Source organism: Passer domesticus, chromosome 5 (genome assembly GCF_036417665.1).
Source record: "Passer domesticus isolate bPasDom1 chromosome 5, bPasDom1.hap1, whole genome shotgun sequence".
Classification (NCBI taxonomy): Eukaryota; Metazoa; Chordata; class Aves; order Passeriformes; family Passeridae; genus Passer; species Passer domesticus.
Genome location: NC_087478.1, coordinates 15276562 through 15299702, shown reverse-complemented (window position 1 = coordinate 15299702; position 23141 = coordinate 15276562). Strand labels below are relative to the sequence as shown.

The window sequence follows — 23141 nt, the reverse complement described above, 5'->3', positions numbered from 1 at the left end:
AAGTGGGAGGAGAAATGAGAAGCAGAGAGAAATGGACTGAGCTCAACCCCTCATTTTGCCACCCCTCTGCATTCATTGGAGACAGGGAAATAGAGGAGTCAGGAATAAAGGAATGAGTCTGGGGGAAAGGTAGGAAGGAAGGTGTTTTAGTTTTTTTGTTCCTCACTATCTGAGTATATTTTAAATGAAAATACCTTAAATTGATTTTTGCCAAGTGGATCTGTTTTGCCCATGATGGTAAATAGTGAGCAATCTCTCTGTTTTCGTGAGGCATAATGTTTTCAACCTTATTTTCTTCCCCTGTCCTTTTGAGGATTGGGAGTAAGAGAGAAGCTAGGCAGGCTTCTAACAGACATAAAAGGTCAACCCTCCACCCGAGAACTACAATTTCTGCAATTGTATTTTTGCTTAAGCATAATAGTATTTTAAAAACTGGAGTGACTACATTTAAAAATACTATAACAACAGAATTATTAATCAAAATATAAGTAAAGAGATAAATCCAACCTTATAATTTTTCTAATAACTCAGACCACTTTCTCAAACAAAATCCTAGGATGTAAAAATCTCTTTTTTTGAAAGAAATCACAGTGTGCAGTGTTTTGCATTAATCATTTAAACATTTCAAGTGGATTTTTTTTCAGTAGCTTGCTTCAAAAGATCCTGCTGTCCTGTCCAGAGGCTATGCTCTTCCTATCCTTATTTAATGTGTATAATCTACATTGAGATTAATACTGAGTGCATATATCCTTAGTCTTTCATTGACTTCCTCCCTGACCAGCTTTCCACAATAAGAAGATTATTCTCTATGGAAAGCTTTGATTTTTGATAATGCAGAACCTTGTCGCAGTAGCTAATTGGTGCGTTAGTTGGACACAGCGAACTCCTCAGGCAAAGCTCCTCTTTAAGATATAAATTGGAAGCAGGAAGAAACAGTTCATCAAAGCTTTATGCTAAACTATTGATTGCTGACTTCATACTGTACAGTGATTGTATTATTGCACTGAAATGAATAATGGAATTTTACAAAAATCCCATTCAGGTCTTTCATAAAGGTATGCTTCCATCATCAGAAAAGGACAGCCTGAATCTTTTACTCATCTTTTGTTCAAAATAGCCTCTCATTCAATTTAACTCATTGTAACTGTTGGATCTGTAGCACAGAGGCAAGTCAGGAAAGGCTTCGCCAGAGTTTGAATACAGAAAAGTGAGTAAAATATTACTTACTCAGAGCAGTAGTGGAAGATGTTGAACATTCATCTGCAGCATCTAAAGGGCTTTCTTATAGTGGGGGATTATCCGCCACGTTGATTTTACCACAGAGCTGTGCTGAGAGAGAAGAGAAAAATATTGAAAAATGTACAAAGTAGTTGAGTTCCACAATTTCCCATGGAGAAAAAACAAGAAAATTGATGTAGCCTTTATGATTAACATCACAAGGATTTTGTAGATCAGTAAACAAATTTTAATGTTTTTTCTTCAAATGGTCAGATGACAACAAAAACATCTCTCTGCTTCCTTCACTGGATCACATATCTAAGGAAGGAATGACAAAAAGATATGGGTGAAATTGTTGAATAATTTTTTAAACTTTTTCGATTTAGTACATATTATGTATCTACATACATATCAAAATGCAATTCAATATTTGAACTTTTAATATTATAATGTAATTAAAAAATGCCTTCAATCTGTTTTGTACAGGAACAGACTTGACACGTCTAGATCAGAAGACAGATTCACCAAGTGCCTTAGATGCTTTAATGTTTAGTTTCACAATATGTAATTTTTTACTATTTTTATAAAAACATTAGTTTTAATAACTCTTCATTAAAAGCAATTCTAATCAAAGTAGCAGAAAGAAGAACTCTGAGCAAAATGTATGCTTGGTTATGTCAATAATATTGCAGAAAAAAAAATCTCAGAAATATTGGAATATAAAATCATTCATTAAAAAAAAGGGGTCTGATTTATAATTTCTTTAAAAAGTGAAAACCCAGCAAGAATTACTACTTCTGAAGCATGGATGGAAGTATCATTGTTGCTTTATTTTTCTATCTGCAGTAGCTCCTACAAGCTGTGAAAGATTTATTCACCCCACAGAGATTTAGATTTCTGTGTCACACCTCTAAGCTTTTGGAAAAAGGATGACCACTGTATTTTGCAGAGAACTCACTTTTTCATGTGTGCCTTGAGCACTAGATTAGAGATCTCAGGAGGAGACATCTGGTTTGGGATCCTTTCTCTGTCGAGACACAAGAATAACTCTGTCCTGGTTTTTCTCAACACAGGCAGGTTGTGCTGCAAACACAGAGGGAAAACTTAGGACAATGAGGAAACTGGAAAAGATACTGACAGAACAAAATATCCTTTTACAGAATAAATTGTTTCATGTTTCTATATGTGAAAAAGTCAGCAGAAAATCCCCTCATAGTTAAAAGTATTCAGTTACTTGATGTTCAAATGAAAAGGTGTTTAAAGAAACAGGTACAATATTCAGTCTATATATAGAGAGATTTTAATATCATATCATTATAAAATTATTTAAATTTTTTTGTCTATTGTTCAGAAAGAATATAACAAAGTGCAGTGATAAAAGATGTTTTAGATGACTTTCCAAGAGCTGGTTATGTTGGAGATACATTCTGCTGTCTTTCAAGTCAGCTTTGTGGGTCCCATGAAATTCTCACTCTCCCCTAATTATTGAACAGCAAAAAGGAATTTAATTACTATTAAAATTTCAAAGATTTGTTGGTTTGCTGATGTATGTGAGAAAGTTTGGCAAAAAGTGAGAGCAACAGAAATCTCTGAGTGTGCAATATCTAAAAAGAGTTTAATCTATCTTTTCTTCTCCTATCAAGAATAAGAGCTTTTTAGGTAGAAAAGAAGATTGACCTGTATGGAAAATGTGTTTTTCTAGACCACATGGTAAACATACATATTTTCAAATTATCTCCTTCCAAGCCATTTACCATCCAAGAATTATCAAAATATATTTAAATATAAAATAATTTAAAATACTGAATAAACTACAGAAAAATCATTGCTTGCTTATTGAAAATTCATGCACTGAAGAGAGTAAAATCCATCAAATACCTTACTAGCTCTGAATTAATTGCTTTAATTAATTAATAGCTCAAACCCTAACTAATATCTGAGCTCTGCTTTCAGAGTACTGAACATTGCAGCTGAAAAACAAAATTTGCATCTAATAAATACTCAAAATCTTTCTCACTTGAAGCTGGAAATAAGTTTGATTTCCCGAGAGTTTTAAAGCAAATGCTTTTGGGGAAGTCCAGTCATAGATTACTGAGCTCATCCTAACTCTATTCTATGTCAATAGTATGTTCCCTCAAAATCCTATCCATTTTTTCTTGAATTAATCTTATTTAGGATAGGTAGATCAGCTCCTCAATATACATCTTTCCTAGTTTAATTTCTGTCCTGTTTTCTTGAATTGTATGTAGTCAGTGGGAAATAGTATCTGAACCTGAAATTATTAGCAGACTTAAAGATTTAATGCACCTGAAATAAATCTAAACATCTCATTTTTCAGGCAGTACTAGTCCAATTTGCCAGTCTGATTTTGAAATTTATTCCATTATTCTATTAAATCTATTTTTTTTCCTGGTTTTTAAAATTTATTTATTTTCTTTCTGAGCCAGACTAAATGCAGGTTCCTGGAAAAGCATAATTCAATTGTTGGAAGCCCTAAGAGTTGAGAAGCAAAAGCCTTAAGTCTCCTCTGGTACCAACTAAATGTCTGGAATATTTGTGACTGCAGTGAGCCAAACCGAAAATGAACAGTTGATGAAGTGTTCAATCAAGCCAAATAAATTTATTTTCCTTTCTCAGAAATAATAAAATGTTTTGTTATGTGCTTTTGTGGTTCTGCCCCAAATTCAGTTTTGATTACTTTGTTTCCAATCAAAAACAAACAAACAAACAAAACCCCAAACCATGAAAAGTTTAAAAAAAGAAAAAAAAAAAAGGAAAAGAGACTAGTAATTCTAACTAGTGAAATTCAAACACAAACCCATGTGTTATACCCACCCTAAACTCATGTTACCTCTGTGCTGGACATCATAAGATATATTTGTCTCATCTTACTTCAACTTGAAGGTCTGGAACTGCCCAAGTTGTCATTAGACTAAAGAGCAATGACAATTCAGAGTGAAAAACACTGGCATGAAAAATCATTGAACACTCACTGGCTGGAGTCCAGGAAAGGAAAGAAAAAGGAGGAGTTAGCACAGATTCTGATGCTTGAAGAGGAAACATTGAACTGAAGGCACAAAATTCTACCAGGTTTTAAAAGGGAGGTTTGGTTATACAGGAGGAGCAAACTGAAATTGTGAAATAGAATAAAGAAAGATTTTTTAAAAATTGGATTTATTCTTGAATTGATGCTTACTCTGATCTAGTTTTTGGAAAAGGCCAAATGTATACATAGTTTTGGTCAAACACAGCCTTCAATAATGAAACAATTTCATCTGCTCATTTTACTCAGGCACATTTACATCATGTCACAGTGTACTTACAATATTTCTTGCATATATTAAAATGCTATGTGCTATATGCTTCTTCCCTTGCTTCCCAAAGAACAGTAAAACAACTCAAATATGGTTAATCTTAACAATATACCAACATCATAAGATATTTTATGTAGTTCTTTATATTTTTAATACAAGGTTTAAGCTTGTAATTTTAAGTTAAATAAATGATCTTCCAAACTCACTCAGTTTCTATTCCTCTAATTATGATATGAGGACTTTATAGATTTTCCATTATATAAAATGTTGGAAAAGCAAATTAAATATCTGTAACACAATTAATAGCAAGTTACAGTGGATAATTTCTAAATAAAAAAATCTACTTTAAACTTCATTTTAGGTCAAGTATGAAATCCTGACTCTAATTTTCACTGTCTTAATATATGCAAATTTCCTTTGTCATCATTTGAGGTCTCTATTCAGAATGAGAGAAGGAAATTACTTCAAGAACTCCTTGCCAGATTTGTCTTTATTGCAAGAGAAAAGGAGGATTTCCCTTTATTGCCTGCAGTGTGATCTTGATACCATTTGAACTGCATGATTGAACAGCTCCATTGTAGTAAAGGAAGTATTTCAGATAAGTAAGGAGACAATCGGCACACTCACTGCATTCTTGTCTTCAGGAATCCAACTTCTACTATAGAAACTCTCAGCTTCAGTTGTCACTGAGAGCAGGTGTGTTCAAATCTGGAAGCACATTCAGAGATCTCCACTTTTGTCCTCTCAAGGCTGAGGATTTCATTTATGTTTCCCATGTTTTACTTTTTTTCCTGCAGAACTTCTTGAAAATGTTTTGTATCTGCAAATCACAAAACCTTATATTGGGTGTCCTGTTGATGCTGTGTGTATTGAGTCAGAGGTTTCTCTAAGACAAAAAGAAGAGTAATTCTTGTACTGAAGTACAGTCATTTGACTTGCAGAACATACTTTGATATTCTTTTTATAGCCAAACCCAAGAAGCAAAACAATCCCTAAGGCCAGCTGGTCCAGAAATCTTGAGATGCAAGAGCAGAAGGTAAAATATTCTCTGCTGTCCACTCGTCTTACTAAAATTTTGGTTTCTGATGGATAAAATATATTTTGAAGGGGGGGGGAACTGTTTATACCAAATAAGGAGAAATAAAATTTAGAGTCCTGTTGAAGTGAAGAGTAAGCCAATTTTTTATGCTTTGATTGGTTGTAGAGTTTTTGCTTGTTTCTTTGTTTTTCTTTGCTTGCTTATTAGTCTGACAAAAATCCTAATGTTGTCACACTCACAGAAGTTCATGACCAATCAAATCAACTGCCTTCTGAAGTGCGATGTTGCTATGCTGTCTTTCAGATTGCTCATATCCTTACTATTTTTACTCAAAATCTAGCAATTCCTTGCCAGATTTTCAGCAACATATTTTCACTTCTCCAGTCAGAACTGTAATGTTGTAGAGCAACATTCCCCAGTGCACAGTACTGGGGCCAGTCCTGTTTAAGACCTTTTATTAATGATCTGAATGATCATGTGGGGATCGAGAGCTGCCTCAGCCAGTTGGCAGATGATGCCAAGCTGGGCAGGGGTGTTGTTTTGCTAGACAGGAGAGACGCTCTGCAAAGAGATCTGGACAGACTGGATCAGTGGGCCAAGGACAAATATAGAAAGTTCAACAAGGCCAAGTGTGATCACAACAAATCCATAAAATGCTATAGACCTGGGGGAGAGTGGCTGGAAAGCTGCCAAGTGAGAAAAGACCCAGAGGTAGTGGTTCACAGCTGACTAAACAGAAGCCATTGTGCACCCAGGTGGCCAAAAGAGCCACCGGCATTCTGGTCTGTATCAGAAATAGTGTGGCCAGCAGGACCAGGGCAGGGATTGCCCCCCCTGTACTCAGCACTGGTGAGGCTACACCTGAAATCCTGTGCTCAGTTCTGGATCCCTCAGTACAAGAAGGACATTGAGGTGCTGGAGTTAGTCCAGAGAAGGAGAGCAAAGCTGGTGAAGGATCTTAAGCTCAAGTCTTATAAGGAACAGCTGAGAGAGCTGGGATTGTTTTACCTGGAGGAAAAGAATCTCAAGGGGCTCTTATAGTTCACTACAACTGCCTGAAAGGAGGTTGTAGTGAGGTGGGGGTCAGTCTCTTCTGCCAAGTAACAAGGAAGAGGACAAAATAAAATTACTTCAAGTTGCAACAAGGGAGGTTTAGATTGGATATGAGGAAAAACTGGAACAGGCTGTTCAGGGAAGTAAGTGGTTGAGTCACCCTCCCTGGAGGTATTCAAAAGACATGTAGATAGATGTGGCCCTTAGAAATATGGTTTAGTGGTAGACTTTGCAGTGCTGGGTTAAAAGTTGGACTCAATGATCTTAAAGGCCTTTTCCAAGCTAAATAATTAGATGATTCTATACTCTGTGCAACTTTAAATTTGTCATGAGAAACAAGAGGGCAATAAATCAAGTACTCACACAACTCACACAATATGTAAAATATTGCTTGCACCATAAAAAAAAAAATCTATTACAGGTAAAGTCACAACTTTCCACATCAAATTCATAAACAAGTGATAGCCACTCTAAAGTATTTGTAGGACATATTTCTCTATAAAAGTAGAATGCTATATTGAGTTTCCTGACTGACCTTCTGGTGAACTCACCTTTATGCATCTTTTAGGCAAGGAGAGTGGAGGGAGCTACCATCTGAAACTGTGCCAAAGAGTCGGACTCAACAGATTCTAATTTCTTTCAAAACTCCTTCTCAGAGTTAACACAAGCTGGAAAGAAACTTACAGCTTCTTTTTTCAGTCTATCTGGATACTAATATTATTTCCTCTTCACCAGTCCTCTCTATCTTTCCCCTTCTCTTCCATATGGTAAAATGGCTTCTCATATATTTAGAAAACAAACAAGATGCTACTTCAGCTTAGGCAGAATTTAGATTATCTTGACCCCTGTGTTACTTCATTATACCTTAGGGCTTAGTTAAGTACATGAATGATGGAGAAATTATATGATTTTCCAAAGCACTCCATGAGGGCTCATTTCTTTAAGTGGCTCATACACAATCCTGATTGACCTCATCAGAAAGAGGGTCAGATTAAGAGTAGAATTTCACATCTCTTTAATATCTCAATCATGAACAACTTCAGACAACAGAAAATAGCTGTTGTTTGTGATGGAACTGATATAAGAACCTGAGTGAAAATTGTAGTTTTTACCACAGAATTACCATACACCTGATAGAGCAAAAAGCCAAGTTTCAACCCATGCAGCTCTTACATACAGATAGTTTATCCTATAAAGAGGGTTAAAACACTGACAGAGTTTTAGCTATATGCGATTTCAGCAAGACTGCAGGCAGTTCTCATAGGTCAGTTCTCGTCTAAATTTTTCCTTAATAATAAATATCTTAGCTTATAATAACATGTTCTTCAACACAGCATTTTCCACAGAAATAACTGAGGTTTTCTAATCCTGTTGTTATGCTTCTCTTGGTTTGCTTCTCAAAACTTAGCATAAATAGTGAGAGTCTTCTCTTATATTGGTCATGATTAATTGTATACCAAACATTATAGATTAGCCAACACCTCATTTATTTTGTAGTATTTCTTCGAATTATGAAAGTAAATGCTCCATTTATTATCTAAGTCTTGGGAATAAAACTTGAAAGGAAAGGCAAATTTATACTCATACATGCAAAATTGAATCCTGCTGACATTTTATTACAATTATAATTTGCAATTATTGTAAAGACAGAGGTATATTTGGAGTATCTCAGTAAAATAACAAATAAATAAGTAAACATAAGGCACTAATATTCCTGTTCAAAACCAAGTCCAAGAAAAATATTTCATTCAACTTTCACTGAAAATGTTTGATTCTTTGTCATCCAACAAGGGCCTAATTGTTCAAAAAGTTTAACCAGTTAGAATTTCAAAGAGAAAGGAATGTCATTCACAAAACCTGTTTCTAGAAACCTTTCAAAATCTTCATGTCTTCCTAGATTTCTGTGTTTGCTTCTTTTCTTGTTGTGACAACAACAATTTAATAGAATTATTAGTCATGTAAAAGGAAAATAAAGAAAAAAATCCCGCTATTTCTACCATTTCCTTTTCTTAATGTCTTAAAATATGCTATTTTTCTTGGTTCCTTCAACATTAATTTTACACCCCAGTATCACCAATTAATTTTAATTACTAATTTAATTGATCATTTTTGCTGTACATATCCCTTCTAGTTGGACATAAGTTTGAGCACAATAGCTTTTCTAAAAGCTGTCTTCTGACAGTCTGTCTTCTATGGTTCACTGATATTTTCTCAGCTGATCTTCAAAAGATTTTGCAATTCCTGTTACAGGTTCTCCTCTACACATAATTATATAATATTGGTCTAAAATGCAGAGTAAAAAGTAAATCTCCTTCTGTAAGAATCCTTGGTGTCTTTTGTTCTTGTTGTATGTGCCCCTATCTCATTAAATTTTAGCACCTGCACAACTGAAGTTCTTTTTTTTATCCTTACTTGTTTAGAGCCAAGAGTTTAAATCTATTCCTACTCTGTATCCCTTTTGTTTTCATTCCTTATCCAAGTGTTAGAAGTAATTAATGTACTGTAGCAGTTACAGCACATGCATTCCTGGTGTTTGTGGTTATTGATTCCTGCATAAAGCTTATTCAGTAGTACCTTCTTATGCTTTCAGTCCTATGCATTTGTTCTGTGACATTTCCCAGTGCTGCAGTATCACAAGAGTTCCCAATGATTGAAATAGGCCTTTTAACAGTCTCCCAGGAAACTGTCTTAAGTTGGGCTAACATATGTGTTTAAAATCTATCCAAAACTGCAAGCATAATGATAATTCGTCCTTTTTATTTTTTTTTTCTTTTTTAGGTGATAGATAAAAATTACTTTCTTTATCCTTCAGCCAGCTAACGTTTCTTTATTGACCATAAATGAAATTAACAGAATCAAAGCATTCCATCTGGCTGGTTTTTATTTCATGTTTTACTCATAAGCACATGAAGAACAACCTCTAAGTGTTTTGCTACCGTGAAAATCCCTTCATGTCTGTATGCCAGTGTAGTGAGAAGGGTGTTGCCAAGGAGTAAGGAGAAGAGGAAAGAAAAAATAATATTTAGGGTTATTATGACAGGTGTAAACTATGAAAGGATCCACAATAGGATTTTATGGTTATTCAGATAATTTTCTTTCTGATACATAGATATCTGATTATCTAAGGAATAAAGCAGGTTTGTACTAGTTCTTCATGGTAGTGCAATGTTTGTTTACATAGATCAGTGTGTTTTAAAGGAAGTATGCTGCATTATTTATTCAAGATGTTAAATGCCTCATGCTTTTCTGCCAGAAAATGCTAAATAATAGTCTCAAAACCAGGATAATTTAAATTACAGTTCTTCCTCATTATATGCATTTTGACATGTGCAATTCACAATGTATACCTCAAACAGTCTTTATATATCTTGATCTAAATTAGCAAAAGAACTCCCTTATTAAATAACTATAGACCAAAGAATCAAAGAAATTCTTAAACAGAGATACATATTCACTCTACAACCTAAGAAAAACCGGTTGCAAAATTCAGTGTAAAGAGGACAGCGTGGTTAAAATCATCATTGTTCAACAGATATTACAAGGGAAGGAGTGAGGTGGGAAACAAAAAGTATATTGGGCAGTGGGAAAAAAAATTAAAATTTGCAGTGTCATATGGTACATATATAAAGATGTTTACATTTTTTATTTTTCCAGTTCCCCTTGTTCTACAAGTTGGGAAAAAAAAAAAAAAAAAAGAGATGTATTTGTGTATGGGCAAGAGAAGTTGACAGCGAGGTGGATTGAAAACTGGCTGAACTGTCAAACTCAAGGGATTGTGATCAACACAAAGGGCAGCTGGAGACCAGTCACTCATGGTGCACCCAGGGGTTGATACCAGGACCAATAGTGTTTTACATCCTCAGGTATGAGCTGGATGATTGGACAGACTGCACCCTCAAGTTTATGGATGACACCAGATGGAGAACAGGGATTATGGCTGATTCATTTGAAGTTCTTGCTACCTTTCAAAGGAATCTGGACCAGCTGGAGAATTGGACAGAGTAATTTTGAGAGGTTCAACAAAGGAAAATGGCCAGTTCTACACCTGGGGAGAACTGGTCCCACATCAATACAGGGTGGAGGCTTATTGTTATTTAGGGACATTTACTGTGAGGACTTTTAAATATTGTTCAGCTTCTTCATAGTTTGTGAGGAAGACTAACAAACTGAAACAACATTATTCATATAAGGATTGCCATATTTTTAGGTGTTAAATATGTTTTGTCTATTCAAATCTTGATTGTTCTAATAGATATTCTGTCTCTCAAGATTTATGGAAGGCCATCTGTAGGGGAGCAATAATCTACTCCTTTAAATCTGAAAATCAATTTACACATCTTTGTCCTGCATATCAATGTTATTGAGACATTCCATAATTGAAAAATGTTAGGTGCTTCAGTTAAACCTGGCCTTGCAGCACACACTCTTGAAACAGTGATTTATTTGCAAGAATCCCAGAATAAGTAGACATCCTGCATCTGGGTACCAAGGTAAATAACATTACAAGGTATATTTAAAAAACTATAATATCAGATAGTAGAAATATAAATGTGAGGGAAATAATGCATTGTCTTTCCATGAAATTATGAGACATGCAGTCATCAAGAAAAAAAACTGAGAGAAGGCAGGGAGATTTTTCTCATTCTTCTCCATAAATAAATCAGTGTTCTGCAAGATCAAATAATTATTCCATGATTGATACTGCACATTCATTTTTAATGCACATCAGTATTTTTACTATTTTTAATTCATAGAATATATGTTTTAGAAAATTTGAGGTTTAATTGCATACTTTAGGTGAAGAATTTCTCACTGGCATAGATTCATTTGACAGAAGTGTTTACTGTTGTAAAAAACTGTATGTTGGCATGTGTAGGAAGCTCCAATGAATCCATGCCCCAGTTGCTTAAAAGCCAAATATCTTTAAAAGTGCTGAATATGTACTAATATTTGCTAGCAAAAGCAGTTAAATACCTACTTTACTTCAACTGTTTGCTTATCATGGTTGCTAAATTGGAATGAACTTATTATTTTCTGTGTCTGATCACAAGTTTTGTAATGTGTCTTCCACACATATTGTAAATTTTTTCTTTAATAAAGAACATTTTGGAGAATGCTAGTTTCACTATCTCTTTTCACCAAGAAAAACATCTCCCAGCTGAAAAGCAGTAAAAAAATATTAAGAAACCAATTATACTTCCCATACCAGTTATTGTTTTTTAACTTCTAATTTAATGCTTATCTTCTCTATCTAGATGCTTTTTCCATATCTCTAGCTGCCCGTTCAGCAGCTGTTGGTAGTCTAACTGTCACTTCCTATTCACTTTTTGATGAGAAACTAAATTCTGAATATCCACCAATCCCATCTAAATGTTTACATAATGGCTTGCTACCTAATTAAATTCCTCTCTCTTGGACTCTGCACTCTGACAGTCTCTCTGCATTTTCCTTTTGGTTGTCTCTTCTGCCATTCTCTATCTTGGCTGTATGCCTAGAATATATTTTCTGCTTAGATAGAATCAAACTTCCCAAAACACTGTGAGAAAGAATATAAGTCCTCCACTTTTTTCCCCAATAAAAATCATAAGAATGGATAGTTCCTAAACATACTCATAGCTTCACAGTCCACTAATTGAATTTGCACCTTTGTCCTCTTCTGTTTGCCTCTGTACAAATTTCTTATATGTATAAATAAGCTTCTCAATTATCTGCAAACTGGTCCTAATATCATATAGGGTTGACTCAATTTGCAATCCTTTCTGATGAGGCATATTCTTTACAGCACAATGCAGAAGCACCAAGAAGTTTGAAAGAGATGTGAATAAGAACTGCCAATCTTGTGAGGATGGAAAAGAATAATCTGTCTTGTGATACATTCCTATGATGTATTAAAATATTTCTTATTTTCTATAAACTGTAAATTTTAATACTGCTCACAGGTGATGCAGCATTTCCCATTAATCAATTAAAAGTTCTTTCCCCTGTTGTCCAATGCACTTGGAAGTTTTCTCTTTTGGCTGGCAGGACATTAAGTGATCTTCTTAAATCAAAAAAGGAAAAGACACAAGTTCTGCAAGCTCTCAGGAAACCACCACAATAGTGGCTCAGTGTTACCACATTTCTGCTTAATGCTCCCTGCTGCTGTTCCCTGTGGCTTTCCCTTCAGAAGCCACGTTTTGCAGATGGTTTTTAGTGGGAGTTGTCTCCTATGATACCTGGTTGGGCCTAAGTCTCTTGTAGGGCTGGAAAGTACAGTACACATCACAATTAGAGTGCCATAGCACACAACTTCCTCGTTAACTTTGGATGATAAAATTATTTTTAGATGTACCATACGCTTTTGAATACATTTTCAGAAATTTAATATTTAAAGAGCACTTCCACTGTGACACATTAATATACTTCAAATTAGAAACTCATAAAAATTTCATTAACTCTTGTCAAAATTTTATCAACAATTATCTATTCTTTGCTGCATGAGGAAAAGAAAACTTGCACATAAACTTTTATACTCCTAATGTGGTAGTTTTAAACAAACATGTTAATTTTCCCTTAAATGGCCATGGACTCACAGGAAAGCCCTGACTGGAATAGATTAGTGTAATCATAATTCAATTAATCTTGAAACAGAAATGTATTTAAGCACTAAAAATGCTCCCAGTGAACTGCAATAAATTATTACAACCTTAATTCCTTTTTTATTTCCTGTGCTAGAGTGTATTAATCATTTGTCTTATGCAAGCATTTCTAAACACTGTGCTGTAGCTTTTCTCTTTTTTTCCTATTATTAAACTGTCCTTACATCAATCCAAGAGTTTTATTTTCTTTTTTTTCTCAATTCTTCTCTCAGTTCCTGGGAGGGAGAGGAAAGGGAAGTGAATGAACATCTGCATGCACTTGGTTGCTAGCTGCAGTTAAACCATGGCACTAATATTGTTATATTATCTCACATGTCTTCTAACACACCAGTCTAATTGAAATGGTGAATTTTCTCAGTCCCAGTGAGAGGTTCTTTCACACACATGCACAAATAAGTATGACCTGAAGAGTTGAAACTTTTATTACAAATGTCACAAAACTGAGCAAAAATAACAGGACATCTGGTTTACTGTTATACAATATAAAAAGTTTATCTTATGCTCAGCAGAATAGAAATAAAACATAGGATCCTATTTGTCTAGATCACGTGACTTGAATGGAAAATTTTTCATCCCTTCAAGAGATCTGTAGTTAGGTCCATGCATCAATCTGTTGGATGTATGATTTTTCTCATTAGGACGGTCTGTCCAGGAAGATGAGGAGGATGGAGTGATTGTCTATACCAAGCAGCAGATTAAGTGAACTGACCTGTTCTTTGGAGTGGCTAACAAACCTCTGAGAGCTTGTGGGCAAGGATCAGGGGATATAGCAGCCTGGACTGTGTGACACTGTGGTACACTTTGCTACAGGAAGCTTTTCTGCTACAAGCCATGGCTCTCACAAAGGGTTTTATCATGCTGACATATCCTAGAAGGACAATACTGGAGAGCACAAGCAATGCAGATGTCTGGAGAGCATCCAGGTTTATTTTTTGACACAAGATAATGATCTGGAAGCTGTCATGAGAAGGCTATTGGACTTTCAGTACATGATTAAGGAAGGACTGAATCTTCCTTTCATAGGTTCAAAAGGTAAACAGCAAATTTGACAGCAGGAAGAAAATGCTCCCAAGATAGAGGACATTAATTCCCTAACAGAAGTGAGCAAGATGAATATGAGTATCACAACCATGGACTTTAGGAAAGAAGATTTCAGCTTACTCAGGGATAGGCTTGAAAGCATATTACTGGAAACTTCTCTGAAGAAAAAAGAAGCTTGGAAGATCTGGCTGATATTCTGCGAAAGCTCTTCAAAGCACAAGAATGGTCCATTTTGGTGTACAGAAAGTCAAGCAATCATAGTAGACCAGTACTGCAGTACTGATTAATTGAACTGAAGTATTAAAAAACCAATTAAAAAACTCCAATATATACAGAAAGAGGAAGAAGGGATGTGCTTCTTGGGAAGAACCTACACATGCCAGGAAGGAGTTAAGAAAAACAATGTTCAGATGAAGCTGAAATAGAGTGAGATGAAAAGCCAAAAAAGGATTTCTAAAAGCAAACAAAAGGAAGGCTATGGAAAATCTGAGGCATTGAGCTTAGTGACAGAACACCTAGAAAATGGTCTTTACCTCTGTTTTTAACAATGAAGGCCTGGCTTGGACATTTCAGAAGCATAAGAGAACGCTCAGTGTCATGGGTGCACCACCCACTGTAAAAAAATGACAGGTGGAGAAATGAGTGGCCAAAATCCTTGTGACCAACAAGGCAAGTGACAAGTCCTGCATTTGGGATGGAGTAAACTTGAATAACAATACTGTTTGGTGACTTACTGGTTAGGGAATGGCTTTCCAGAAAAGAATCAGGTGGAACTCAAGACAAGAGTTATAGTGAAGGTGATCAAGCACATACTGTACCATATTAGCATGAATATGAGCTATAGATTGAAGGATGTGATTTATTTCCCTCTAAAGAACACTACTGATCACATCAAGATTACTGTATCTAGGTTGGGTCCTCAGTACAAGAAAGTTTTTGACACACAGGTTTGAATTCCATGGACAGCTGTCAGGAAGGTTGCCAGTGGGAACTGGATTTGTTCAGTCTTAAGAACACGTTATGAGGATGTTATTGTTACTTACAGCTACCTTGTATAAGAACAAGAAGACTAAGTCAAGCTCTTCTGGCAGGTACAAGAGAAGCCAGTAGGCACAAATTGCTGCAAGGGAAATTCCAAACATTAGGAACAATCTGCACAATGACAGTAGTCAAGCACTGGAACAAATTATGGAAAGAGGCTGTAACCTGTGTCTGGGTGAAAAATGATAAAACATTATCCTCAGAGATGTTTATTTGAGAGTCTCTGCAGAAAGACAGAGAAAGAAAAGTTTACTGCATCTTTCTCTCACCAAAGGGCTATTATGTAGTTTATGTGCAATTGTTAGTGTTCAGCCTAAAGGATGCATCACACAGTTCTTATCTGCTAATTATACTGAGGGAATTTCTGTAGTCTTCAAATGCTTCAGGAGGCTTACTATTCAACCAAAATTGGGTTTCTATAGTTAGCATCACAGTACAGTGGGTCAGCTGTTATCACAGGTAGACAGCTATCAAACAGCTATTGGGTATGCTACTGACTTATCAGAAAAGATGGATTAATTTTGAAAACCATTGTGAGTGCAACAAAAGTTTGCTGACTCTAATTCTGCATTACAGAGATTTGTTTTTAAATAATGATGGATTATTTCAATATTCTAAATCAGAAGCCATACATTTCTCAGAAAATTCAAGTCTGCCTCACAGAAAACAATACATAGACACTGCAGGACAGTCTAGGATGATTGTTATCCAAATTTCTACCTGTGGTAGTGCCACAAGGCAGCTTTGGAGTGTTTCACATGGTATTTTTAGAAGGAAACTCAGATGTATCCAATGCTGTTTAAGTATGTTTACTTTCCATCACATGCTTCCAGATACCATATTTGCTTTCATTAGGGTGATATCAGTTAGAAAAGGTGAGTGAGGTCTGTATTTGCAAGTGACAACACAGTCTTACTGAAGGATGTTTAGTCATCTCACCGGAATATTTATGCAAGCTACTGATGTGTTAGGAATCCCAGAGATACCTACAATATTCAGAGTGCTCTAAGGACTTCTGTTACAAATACAAGTCAAATCCTCCTTCCTGAAAATAAGAAATGGAACTGATGGTGCACTGTGCATTCACAGTCCACCTTAGAACACAATAACTCCCCTGTGCAAATAAGCCTTCTCCTTGATTTCTTTCAACCCCTTGCAACCTACAGAGGAATGACACCATCAGGTAACAAGATATTTAAAATTAAGAAACGTAGCTGTAACCCCATGGCCAATAAGCAAATATGACCCTTATTTTAAGACAAGAAAAGAAGAGCAGGTAGTATTGCTCAAACCAGTCTATGACAATTTCATGTTTTGTAGTTTAAGTCAGTAAATTATTCTTTGTCAAGCAGCATAAATGTTTCATATCCAATAATGTTTCTTAATTAGGTTGCTTTCAATTAAGGAATCACAAAAGATTTAGTAAAGTTAAACAGTCACCTGGTCCTCAAATTATATACATGTATATATTATTGTAAAGATAGAGGGTTAAGGTAAATAGCAGAGAAATATGGTTGCTGGACGTTCTTTGTAAAAGTAGCTATTTTCATGTTTGACAGATTGTAACAATTTGTTGCATTTCCTGTCTGTTGAGTATCTTCTACGCAGCACATCGTTTTAGAAATTTTCATCTGGTATTGTTTAATAGGAACAAAAAAGATTATATGTTACCCTAGTCTCTTAGAAATATATATTTGAGTTGCTTGGGTTTTGTTTAGTAGTACATCATGCATCTGATAATGTATTTTTCTGTATGCATATATAGAAAAAAAAACCCAAAAAAAACAGTTAATCTCACCAAATTTCTACTGATTTGGGGTTTACAGGTTTTTCCATAGGTGTTTTTTGTTTGGTTGGTTGGTTGGTTGGTTGGTTGGGGTTTTTTTAGGGGGTGGGAGGTTTTTGGGTTTTCATTTGTTTCATTGTTTTTTTTGTATTTAAAAAAAAAAAAAAAAGAGGGGTTAAGAATAAAAAAGGAAGCAAAGAAGATAAAGGGGGACAGGTAATTAAAATTCACAGAATAAGCATATGTCCTAACAAGCATTTTCTGTCCAAGTAGGTAGATAGGACATTGACAAAATGGCAAACCAAGCAGCTCCAAGAGGAGTGAGAGAAGGCAGGAAATGAAGTCACCTTCAGTGTACAACAAAGAAAGGATACAGTAGCAGTTTTGAGTTTTGAAAAGACATTTTTCTAGAAAAACTTCTTGGCTTCTCAGGTGAGATTGGTAAGAGGAAACGAGTCTCTAAGAGTGTCTGTGGCATTGTTCACCCATATGATAAGGACCACTGAAAACGGTGCTTAACATCTAAAAGAATGCAATGCTCGTCAGCATGGTGCCCAACACTCTGCATAGAATTGGTAAAGATTATCTTAGAAAACAATAGCTTCATAGTTTATCTGTGTATATTTTCAATCCCTTTTTTTAAGATTTATAGTGTAATCTGGCACTTCTAAAGCAGCCTTCATAATATCCTTACTCATATATGGCAAATCTCCATTATCAGGTTGTACCTTGGTTTTATTACGGCTTCTAACATGAGCAAGGAGAAGATCTGAACATGATCTCACACATCATCAACCAAAAGTAAACAATTGTCTGGCATTCACTGAAATTAATCAATCAAACAAAAAAAAAAATAAACTTATATATAAATATTTCTTTGAGTGGCTAACAAACCTCTGAGAGCTTGTGGGTAAGATCAGGGGATACAGCAGCATGGAGTGTGTGATATTCCTACTTTCAAAGTAGGAAGAGGGCATTGGAACCAACTTTGAAAAGCAATTATCTACAGTTTTGCATACACTGAAAAAAGTCCACCTGTTTTTCAGAGGGTATACAATATTCCTAGTGTCAGCTAGCTCAAAATAACTAGGAAAAAATGCTCCTTGCACTTAAACCACCTATTTCAAGTGCCATTATTTTCACTAAAATTGAAATCAGTAAGTAACTTATTGCATTATTTTCCACAGCATTATTGGGTAGTATAACAGCACTACCTACTCTATTATTCCTGAAGTTTTCATTGAGTGGCGATAAGAGCCCAAAGGATTATACTTAGTGAATGATCCAAGTGTTGATTTTGTTGAAAATGCGTATGAGGCCACCTTGTCTTTCACTAGTTATGTGGTCCTTCTGTGATGAATATCTGTTAATACTGAGCTGCTTGTTTCCTAAGCAACAGTAACCAGGTAAATGCTTCAAAGCCTTCTTCCTACTTGCTTGTTGATTTAACAGAGAAAACATGGGGTTTTATTGCAGGGAACAAGACTCAGGATGTTCTTGACTGTACTGATTACTGGGTGGCAAAAGAGTTGAAGGTTTCACAATATAGATACTGAAAAAATATTTTCCTCTGTTTTGGTTGATGCCAGTACGTGCTGACTAATAAAAATAAAATACTCCAATACATAAAAGTAAAAGTCTCAAGGCAAAAGCACTACTGAATTTGGATTAGTATTGGTTTTGTTTTTGTTTTCCAGTCTACTGAAAGATTGCGAGATACTCTGGAGAATTCAAACAATACTCAACTTGCTTGAAATACTATTACTAAAGGAGATCTGAAATTTGCAGTTAGATTCTGATCAGTATCATAGGACAATCAGTATTGGACTCTTTAAATTTCTTGGACAAAACAGGGAGCTGAAAACAGACCCTATTACCTAAATGTCTGTTCTATTCTCTAGCCTATTATAGGACTGACACATTTTCATTTCTTTTACAGACCTTTTTTTTTTTTACAATTTAATTAGAAAGACATGGATTTTTTTATTTATTTGGGGAAAATCAGAGTTTTTCCATAGTCAAAACTAAATAAAAGAAGATCTAACTTTTTCTTAAAGGGAAATACTTACTTGAACTAGAAATCAAATATTTTTCCATGTTGTCTGAACTTTTTCCTCAGTTTTTAAAATCTTATTGTAATGTTTATCTTTAATTTTACACCAAAAATAGATTATTTGGAATCATGTGAAAACACTTTATAGAAATATTTTGAGACTAAAATAAGATGAAATTAAGAGTAGGCTGTGTGAGTAAATTTTCCCATGTCCCACACTCAAACATATTTCCTTCTGAGAGGAAGATAAGAAATATCTTCCTATTTAACAGCTGATATTTCAGGAATGTAATAATTTTTATGTTGTACCTACTGAGTGCCCATATAAGTTACTTATTTACATACTACACTTTCCAGACCACGCGCAAGCTGAAGATAAAATCAGAAGATCTTTACTGCATCAGATTTTCAGAATGCAGAATATACATTGAGAAATCTTTCTGAGAGATCTCTTTTTTCCAAGCTGATCAAAAAAGTATTTTCAGATTTGTGTGTCAGTAACATCAGCCAGTTTACAAATGAGACTTATTTGTAAACTGATATTGATACTGTAATGAAATTTCTTCCTAGTAAAGTTCTTTTATTGAGTTCAATAGAAAGGAAAAGACAAAAGAATCTTAGATTCTAAATATAAATATGTCTTCAAAGAAAAGATTAAAGTAATTTCACATATTTCTTCTACAAAGCAAGATTCCACATATTGGACTTTGACAGATTGTAATTATTATTATATGTAGAAATAACTGCCTCATGAGAATAGCTTGTATTAATTGTTGTGCTGTACAAATTCAAAGCAATGAAAGACAGATAGCAATAAAAAAAACCCTACCCAGTCACTATACAGAGATTTTGGAACTGGAGATGAAAGACTCATAGGAATTTTCTCCTAAATGAAAAGTTATGCAAACCTGCCATTACTAAAGTTTTCTGTGTCTTATGAGAACTGTATGTGATTTTCTCAAATGAAGAGAAAGAAACCACAATTCTTTCCACTTTTAAGGAGAGTGTGGTACATTCAGAAGGGCAATCAAGAAAGAGCAGTGAATGAGAAAAGAGTAAAACTGTTTAAAAAAAAAGAACTTGAGCAGAAAAACAGACATGTATTTCTGAAAATCAAATACTGACAGATGCAGATGTCTTGATAATATTAATTTAGGAATTTTTTGCTATCTTACAAAACAAGTTAAGAGAGTGTTCTGTGCCAGACTAATGAAATTTAATTCTTTTCCTTGTTTTACCAGCAAATTGTCTGAAATAGCCTAATTTCTCTCTAACAAAACTATCACATTCATTACTTCTTTTCAGCTTTTAATGAATTGTCATAGTCATGGATATGAATGTAGACATAGGTACTAAGGTTCGTGCTGAGAGGAGTCATTTCACATACTTCTGCAGTGTTATTTTTTCTTAAGTATATTAACAAAACTGGAATTTATCAGGTCATCAAGTTCTTGCTATAGAATGTCTGAAACATTTTATTTATTTAGAAATATCTGCTGCTGTATCATACTGTCTGCACAGATTACACAAGAATGAATACAAAGATTTCCTCTACAAATTTGTATCCCCAAGTAATATTTAAAAGGTATTTAGAGGAGGAAAATTTGTAGTAATTTTCACATTATTTATTAAAAAATTAAAAAAAAAATAGGTACTAATCAGAATTTCCATGTCCTAAGTACATTGGAAAAATATTGTGGGCTTCCACCCTGGAAAATGGAGATTTTCAGAGGTCTAGTGGATTTTCATCTTTCAAAAGAAGAAAGACCTTACAAATTGCAAAAGCACCACAGAGATAAAGCATAGAATTGCCTTTTAAACTGAAGTTCACCATCAGCAAGGACACCTTATGACATTGGAAGGATTTCTATCTGTATTCTTCCTATCTAATAGCAGAACAGTGTGGTTTGCATCTAAATGTGTGAAACTTTTTTTAGCAATTATTGGTCACACACCAGAATCTCTTCAGAACTGCACACATGTGTCTGGTCAAACACTGGGCTCTTTAAGATGCTAACAAACTGCTAGCAGAAGTCATTAAGAGCTGGATACATTGTCAGACAGTTAACACATTGTTGTGTACTTTACTCACAAAGAAAGGCCCGCTATAGTTAAAATCTAATTAAATCTAATTCTTTTATGAAATCACAACAAAATCTCAACTCCACAGAGGAAAGCACTGTTCATTATTTGGATATTAAATACTGCAACTGTCAAAAGGGTTAAAAATAAAATCTTAGATTTTCACATCTGAAACAAAGATATGGCTTAATTCAAAGGTACTTTAATATATGCAAATTAAGTTACAGTTAATTAATGACTATTAATAAGAAAGTGATTTTTTTTTTCTAAATGTAAAGTTGGAGCTTATAGTTTCTTGTGTGTAAGAGCATGGTCTGATATCTTTACTGGACGTGAAGACCTGGTATTGGCTGGATCTTCATCTCCTTTAGTCAAGTGGATGATACAGCAGATTTCAAGTTCAAATATTCTTTCAGTCAAATATCATATTTTAGTGAGCTGGTATTCTGACAGATGTATCTGGTTTGTCAGCATCCATTTAACATCTGACAAAAATGTTTCCATTTCACCACCTGATTCTAAGGACAAGGTAAGGAAGTGTGCTTTGGAAACTGGCCTTTCTGCATAGACCTTTTATATATGTTTTGAGAGATTTTGGTGTGATAATTTCTTCTATAGTCTCCATGAGTCATCCTGAATGCTGGCCCCTCTGTAGAGGATATGACACCTGAAAAAAAGAAATCATGGGGCAGTGGGAAAGGGCAAGGTGGATAGCTGAACTGGTAGTGTCTGCCAGCATCTAAGTGGTTATATCTCTCCCAGAACATGAGATAGGTTTTGGAATAAAAGCAAAGGAAAACATTATGACAATTCTGTGGGTCCTGTAGCCTTGGCTTTAGGAAAATATCCTCTAAATTGTGTGAATTTTAAACAAGTAATATGTGTACAGAACACTGTTGCATTAACTAAAAATGATAAAGAAATGGCTAGCAGTGACATAAGTGCTCCATGGGGGACTTAGGCATGAATATGGTAATATCACTATCGAAATTCCAACCAGCCAATTGGAAAATGGATTTTGAAAAACAGCATTCAGCCTGTGATAATTGCAGCTTAAATCCTTAACGCTTCAGGAGAATTCATACTCCATTAAATTAAGTGCTCTACAGAAACAGACTTCAGAAGCCTGATATTTAAGAAACATAAGCAAAGAGGAGACTGGACATAAATACGGGACTTTCTAAAACGTGTTCCAAAAACTGTTCCAAAGAACAGCTGCAAAGCAAGTGCAATTGTTGAAGTTCCTTGCCAGCTCAGTTCTGGGTACATGAAGCCTCAGAACAGAACACTGTACAAGCAGAGCACGCACACCTTTTCAAAATAATATGATGTCTTCTGCGTGACCTTGATATGCATGGAACCATGGAGGTATTGTTGATAGTTGGGTTGTTTTTGCACGTGTTGCTCAGCAACAAAATATTCCACTCAAAAGAAAATACAGTTAATAACTATAGTTATAGTTAATAACTATAACTAATAGATAGGAATGGAGGTATTCAGTTTTAGAATTATAGTTCCAGACTCTCTAGACTTACATAACAAAGTATTGGCTTGCTTATTTGTCTTCATAAAAATAAAACCAAGAAACTTAGTGTTTATTTTCTGGTGTTTTCATTTTGAGTGCTATTGTTCCAAATATTGTCTTAGTCTGAAGAGTTACAAAATGGCAGATTCCAAGGAAGATAATCTGGGGTTTGCACACATGTCCAATGCAATGCCCAATGTCTTGTCAAGTCCTCAGCTTCTAGCATCTGCTTCTTCACAGACTTTCTGTTTCAATTTTTTTAAGTTACTATGCAATATTGGGATGACATTCTAGCTAGACCTACTTGAAAACTGTAAAATTTGAGAGTTTAAAACCTCCACTTCCTATTCA

At 34.9% G+C, this 23141-nt stretch overlaps 1 long non-coding RNA gene across 3 annotated transcripts in view; it reads right to left on the bottom strand.

Moving 5' to 3' along the window:
• The window catches only part of LOC135301752 (uncharacterized), a 44432-nt gene that overhangs the window by 15412 nt on the left and 5879 nt on the right, over positions 1–23141 (bottom strand). For all 3 annotated transcript variants that reach the window (XR_010363481.1, XR_010363480.1, XR_010363482.1), the window contains exons 3-4: positions 2177–2301; positions 1228–1329 (exon numbers count right to left, since the gene is read on the bottom strand). This is a non-coding gene — a long non-coding RNA (uncharacterized LOC135301752). The remainder of the gene's footprint in view (positions 1–1227; positions 1330–2176; positions 2302–23141) is intronic.